The following is a 6,600-nucleotide window of genomic DNA, read 5'->3' as shown; positions in this document are numbered from 1 at the left end:
CTGGACTGACCTATCCCCTTCCTAACTCCCTACCTACACTCACCTTTCCTGGCCCCATCCCCGCCTCTTCGACCTGTTTGTTTCCTCTCCACCTATCCTCTCCTCTATCCCTCTTCTATCCGCCTCCCACTCTCTCCCTATTTATTTCAAAACCCCCTTCCCCTCCCCCTTTTCTGATGAAGGGTCTAGGCCCGAAACGTCAGCCTCTGTGCTCCTATGATGCTGCTTGGCCTGCTGTGTTCATCCAGCCCTGAACCTTGTTGTCTCGGATTCTCCAGCATCTGCAGTTCCTACTATCTCTTAGTTTAGGATATCTGGTTGGTATGGATGAGTTGGACTGAAGGGTCTGATTCTGCATTGTACAACTTTATGACTCTGTATAGCCGGTAAGGAGGGGTATTAAGGAGTAATCTTGACCTACTATTGACAATGTTTATTTTGGAGAAAATCAGCATGATCCTTACTAATAGTTTGTTGCAGAAACCTTCTTGTTTTCATATGTTAAGCCAGAAAGTTAATGTTTAGTCATCTTTGATATTTTAAATTTTTGTCTTTGATTTTATTTAAAAGTCAATGTTGATGATGTGTGATGTACAAGAAATGATTGTAAGTTTAGAAACTCAAGATGTTTATTGAAATAATGTTGTTTTGTAGGCCCTAATGTTGATCTGTTACCTCTGTGTAAATATTGCCCTGTTTTTAATGCCCCGGGGAAGTTTTTTTTTGGTATTCCTTCACAGGATATAGGCTTGGCCAATATTTATTCACAAACACAAGTTGCTGGAAAAACTCAGCAGGTCTGGCAGTGGACAGAAAGCAGAGTTAATGTATTCTGAAGAAGGGCCACTGGACTCGAAACATTAACTGCTTTCTCTCCACAGATGCTGCCAGACCTGCTGAGTTTTTCCAGAAATTTCTGTGTTTTGTTTCTGATTTCTAGCATCCATGGTTCTTTGTTCTTTTTTTGTTGAGTGTTTAACTCACTGCCACACCCTTCTAGGTATCCCCACCTTGAAGAAGTATTGCTCCTCCATCCAACAGGATTTCTGTTCTGATCTTCTTACCGTCATTAGTTTCATTGTCACTGCTGGTGATTTACAAGATATTTGCCAAAACTTGCTTCTGCAGCCATGTCACATTCTTTAGTGACCGCCTGCAGCTGTGATGCACCCCACGTGGATTGCAGCTCAAGTTTCATCCTTCCAAATCCATCCAGGATCATGGGTATCTCCGTGACGTACAACACACCTCGGACAGCTGTTCTCGGCACATCCTGAGATCCACGCTCAGTGCCATGTGTCGCCATGTGTACACCTTCAACCTCTCTCTCTCTCCCCACCAGCATTGCAATTCTGAGGGAGGGTCGCTGGGCCCATAATGTCAACTCTGCTTTCTCTCCACAGATTCTGCCAGACCTGCTGAGTTTTTCTAGCTATTTCTGTTTGTGTTTCTGATTTCCAGCATCTGCAGTTCTTCGGTTTATTTGGCCATTATTTATTGCTCTTGAGAAGATGGCGTTAAGTCAGATTCTTGTATTTATGAAACATTTCCTCAAAGAAGTGGGGAGTGTTCAAGTTTTGTGGTTTTTTTATTAACAATATATTTTGATAATGTTCTATCGCATTGATCCACAATATAAATGCAAATTTTTATTGTTGTCCTGTTCACCCATCATCACCTGTGTGCTCACTGACCTTTGTTAGCTATTAGATAAGAAATGCCTCAATTTTAAAATTGTCATCCTTGATTTTAAATTCCTCTGTAGCTTTGCACACCTTTATTCTGTAGTTGTCACATGAAATGCCTTTGTACATGTTATTATGCATTAAAGGCATTTCATAAGTACAAGTGATTGTTTCATTGTAAGATCTGTATGTTAAACAGGGCACATTAACACTGAAAGCATCACCATCTGGAAATGTTGTTTTTCCAGCTTAAATTAATGTGCCAGTGTTTTATTCCTTCACTTTCAAACCATTTGTACTCTGAAATATGTACCTTGTCACCTCAAGGCATGAAATGAGACAATTTGATTTTGCCAGTCCACCTGAAACACACACCATATTTGGCACTGTATTATTACTGAATTTTCCCATTTGTGCTGATTTTAAATTTCAAACATTAGTGCACAAAGGGGAAAAGTAAGAAACTTCGTTGATTTTTAAGAAAGAGGTACCCAAAGTTTTGTCATCAGCTTGAAGCAGCCTGTTCCTCTTTCAGATGCTGATGGATTTGCTGTTTTTTAGAGGGTTTCTGTTTCCACTTTTTAAATTTGTTTGCTGTTATTCATTTGACAGGAGGGAGCCAGAATCTCGATGTTTGTCTGAATTGCTGCGATATCTTGTGATAAGCTTGATCTGTTAAAGAGGGCTAGTTGTCTTTGAACCATGTAAATATTTCAGTCTGGCTGATTAATGTTGACGTAAAATCCATTTGGGATGTGGTTCAAGGGACTGGATCTGTGATTATCAATCAGAATCAATCTCTATCTTAGTACCTCTCTCTAAAAAGCTGATGGACGAGTTTCAGGGCAGTCTTCATAGTCACTGACTTTCATACAATAAGTGTTGCTGTTTAACACCTGCAACATTTTCGCAGATAATACACTGCTCAGCTCGCAGTTCATGCAGTTTTATGACTTAATGCACTGTTCAAGCAATCCAGTTTACGTGAATGTTATACCTTGATGCATTTGTTTGGACACGGGCACATGTAAGGTAGAAAACGCTGGAAGTACTCAGCATTTATGATTAGTGAAATCAAGTTACAATTTTGGGTTGGTCTATCCCATAATGTTTATAACTAGATGGGGTTTGCTTGGCCAATACATCATGCAGTTAAGAGACAACTGTGGTCCAGACTGGGTAACAATGTCCAATTTCTTTCCCTAAAGTTCTGAATTCGAATTTTGTGAAAATCTTGCAGTTTGGTCACTATTCCTCATGCTAACTGTATTTCAGGTTTATTTAATTAACTTAAGTTAAACTCCCCTGTTCAGATGGGGCTCTTGTGGTACAGTGGTGATGTCCTTACCTGTGAGCCAGGACGCCCAAATTGAAGTCCCATCTGTTCTAGAGGTGCGTAAGAATGTCTCTGAACAGGGTGATTAAAATAAAAGTCCCCTGTTTGTCATGATGGGACATGAACACCTATCTCCAGCTCCCCTCTGGATTCCTCATGCACAGTGACATACCATTATAAATTTGACATACTATGAGGGGCATTTGCTTAAGAACATCATTGAACTTAATACATAGCTTCATTTTGGACAAAGAAAACGATATCACTATTTATTTTAAGTGCATGTATTATTTATTGTATTTACAATGTAAATTGGACACATACATTCATAACAACTTTACTGGAGGATAATGCCACAAAAATGTTATTTATTTGCTTTATTGATGAAAAATTAACTATTTTGCTCTTGATGTTTTCTGCTGAAGAACTCATTATTTATTTTCTCATTTGAATGTGTTGCTAGTGGGTTCTTACACCAGAAAACCAGAAGCACAGGTAAGTACTGAGGAACAGATAGCTTCCTGCAGTGCAAAGGTAAGACTTGTATTTATGCAACACCTTTATGATTCAGGATGTGCCAAAATACTTCAGGACCAATGAAGAACTTTGCAAGGTTTGTCACTTTTGGGATGTCAGAAATGCAGCAGCCAATTTGCATAAACAGCAATGAGATAATGACTATCTGTTTTTAGTAATGTTCATTGAGGAACAAATGCTGGCCAAGACATTGCTAGAAATCTATGGGCTCTAATCAGGTAGTGGCCGTGACCCTATCCCTGAATTTGGAGGCCTGGATTCAAGTCCCACTTGCTCCGCAAGTATGTAATAACATCTCTGAACATGTCGATCAGAAAATATCTGCAGGAAACCTGTTTGTTTGACATAGGACTACAGGATCTCTTGTACTCCATGCACCTGTCTTTCAACTGCAGTTTGTTTTGGACCTATTTATCCATGTAATTATCCATGAAACTTAAGATAATCCCTGTTTTCAAATATAATTTATGTATTCTGCAGTCTGCTTTTTCAGAAATAGCCTACTGCTGATCTGTAGTCATTTTGGCCACTTCCCCTTTCCAGCTCATCTCCTTGCTCCTCACCTTTCTAAAATCTGCCCTCTTCCAATCTGATGTCCCCTCTTGTCCACAAACCTTACTGTACTGTGGTGACTAGGCCTGAGAGTGCTCGCCCACGTTTAATTAATCTCCCAACTGTACTTCATTCTTCATGAGTCAATCTAACATCGCCTCTCTCCCTTACAAAAGTAAGGACATTGTGAAGAGTTTGGGCTACAGGGAAAAGCTGAATAGGCTGGGGCCATTTTCCCTGGAGCATCAGAGGCTGAGGGGTGACCTTATAGAAGTTTATAAAATCATGAGGAGCATGGGTGGGATTAATAGCCAAGGTCTTTTTCCCAGGGTGGGGGAGTCCAAAACTAGAAGTCATAGGCTCAAGGTGAAAGGGGAAAGATTTAAAAGGGACCTAAGGGACAGCTTTTTCACACAGAGGGTGGTACATGTATGGAATAAGCTGCCAGAGGAAATGGAGGAGGGGGTACAATTATAGTATTGAAAGGCACCTGGATGGGTACATGAATAGGAAGGGTTTAGAGAGATATGGGCCAAATGCTGGCAAATAGGACCATATTAATTTAGGATATCTAGTTGGCATGGACGAGTTGGACTGAAGAGTCTGTTTCCATGCAGTTCAACTTTATGACTATGCTTGAGGAAGGACAACTGTATATGTTTTAGGGATGGGGGAAATGGTTTTTAAAGGGAAAAATAAGAAATTAAAAAGAGGGTTTTCTAACACTGCAAAAAGAAATGTTAATGCATTATTCTAATGATAGCGATAAAGTGCATGTTTATGTGGCATTTAAGTTACTTCAAATAAGTAATCATTATATAATATTCTACCAACTGTCCATTGTTACATGCTTTGTGCTATAAATGTGGCTGGCACATTTCTAGTGGCGGTGTTCCAGTTCAATGTGAAATCTACCAATTTACTGATTACTTAATGACCTTGGATGGTGAAAGCCCCTTTCCAGTGAAATGCTGCCACCTTGTGTCCATCAGGCAACTGGCAGATACCAACAACTAGCAGTTCAGGTTTCACAAGAAAAAGATAGGCATGGATCAACTTCAGATCCATGAGATTCTCTGTTTCTGATGCACGTGTAATGTCTATGTCCAATTATCATTAAAAAGCTTTCTTTCGTGAAATTAGAGAGGCTGCTGAAAGGGTTTACAAGTGTGGTTCCAAGTAAGTGGGACTTCGGTTACATAGTTGGAGAAATTGACATTATTCTCTTGTGGATCAGAGATATTTGATACAGGTATTCAAAATCTCAAAGAATCCAGCCACAGTAGATAAAGAGAAATGTTTCCATTACCTAATGTAAGCGATTGTATGACAAAATCCCCTTATTACATAGGGAGCGTTCATGATTTGGCATGTACTGTCTCTGCTGGAGACAGATTCAGAAAGAAATTTTGAGGTAATTATCTGAAGCAAAAATAATTTGCAGGGCCAAAGAGTAACTTTTATCTGGTTTGCTCTTGCAGAGAACTGATGCCAACTGAATGGGACAAATGGCCTTCTCTGTGACAGACACCAGCTAGGTTTATAACAATGTCAATTTGCTGAGATCTCTATCCTTAACAAAATCTGGAAGCACGGGAAAAAATGGAGATATACTGGGATACAAGTATAAAGCAGACTTCCTATGCTGAGTGAGATTAAGTCTTGTCCATAGGGTAATATGGGCATGTCAGCTCTCTAACCTGTATGAATCTGCTGCTTCTGGTGAAGGTAGCTGTCATCATCTTGTAAAGGCCTATATAGTCTACCTGGAAGAGTCTCTGGTAGTTAGCAAAACTTGTTTATTGCGTGTTAGCAATCAGGTCCTGGTTACATTAAAATGATGTACATTGTTACAGAGATTTTGAGGACCTTTAGATGGATGCAAAATGCTGTAGGTTGGTTACTCCTGTGTATCTGCTTTGAAGGTAGGCAGGTTAAGTTGGATAAGATCTGGAAATGGGAAAGGGGTTGCAATGTGGTGTGGTCAAGGTCAAGCCAGAGCAGGTAGTGGAAGCACTGCCTGTGAAATAACAGTGGTATACTCATTGTTCCTTGTGGCAGCATGGCTCACATTTTAGGCCAGCTGTGCACAGATTTGGGTTCCAAACCATGGGACCATGCACATGAATGGATTCTTCCTTTGGCCCAGCAGCTGGCTTTCAACATCCCAGAGTGGCTTAAATACAGTTAACACTGAGATATTACACAGAATGAACGAATTGTGACTGCTATTGCGATAATGGACATTCACTTGCACAACATGCTCCCTACTTTCATATTGCAGGAAAATGTCAACTCTACAATGATACTGGCAATGTAATAAGATTCTGTGAAGCATTAAAAATCTGAGCAGCATATAGAAACCACAGACACTCTAGGGGCACCAATGGCAAGACACTACACACCAACAGGAAGTTAGTCCTGGATCATTGGTCAGAACACTTTGAAACCACCTTCAGCACTGTGCCTAATACCACATTCAACAACAGC

The sequence above is a fragment of the Rhincodon typus genome, chromosome 7 (assembly GCF_021869965.1).
Source record: "Rhincodon typus isolate 14 chromosome 7, sRhiTyp1.1, whole genome shotgun sequence".
Taxonomy (NCBI): domain Eukaryota; kingdom Metazoa; phylum Chordata; class Chondrichthyes; order Orectolobiformes; family Rhincodontidae; genus Rhincodon; species Rhincodon typus.
Note: the sequence above shows the minus strand (reverse complement) of the source record.